This window comes from Tupaia chinensis, unplaced genomic scaffold (assembly GCF_000334495.1).
Source record: "Tupaia chinensis unplaced genomic scaffold, TupChi_1.0 Scaffold000350_1, whole genome shotgun sequence".
In the NCBI taxonomy this organism is placed as follows: Eukaryota; Metazoa; Chordata; class Mammalia; order Scandentia; family Tupaiidae; genus Tupaia; species Tupaia belangeri.
In genome coordinates, this window is record NW_006159844.1 from 6,672,054 (window position 1) to 6,672,707 (window position 654).

Sequence of the window (654 nt, forward strand, 5' to 3'; positions counted from 1 at the left end):
CTACTGATCAAATCAAGATGGCATAAAATGAAAACATGTAAGAACACCATAGGGCCAGCAGGAGGTATGGAGGTTAAGGTGGCTGAATGCCACATGGCTGACTGCATGATTTGAGTCCCACGCTCAGTGGCCTGAGGAACATGCCAAGCATGTGCATGCCCAGAATTCTGAAAGGAGAATGGAAGAGAGGGCACTGTGGCCTGGCCATTCCCCTGGGGATTGATTTCTTACTTTCTGTCTCTCTTTCATTACCAGACACAAAAAAAAAAAAAAAAAAAAAAAAAAAAAAAAAAAAAAAAAAACACCAAAAAAAAAAAAAGTGGTTAGTTTGCAAGCTAAATTATTGCTCTAAAGATATCAATAGTAGTCACGACACTGTACATACAGTACCAGTATCACCAAAACCAACTTGAAAGGAAACAATTCTGTAACCTGAGTTCCTGTGTGAAAGGGTACCCACCAGAGACACCATTCCTATGAGGATTCCTCTGTACAAAAATGTGATCAATTTACTAGTTTTTAAACTCAATTTTGCAATCTGGTCAGATAAGGGATTTTCAGATATTTGCAATGAGAAGAGACACATCTCTTATCCATACAATGATTCTCCAGACGCTGCTGGAAACACACTACACACACACAAACACACACACA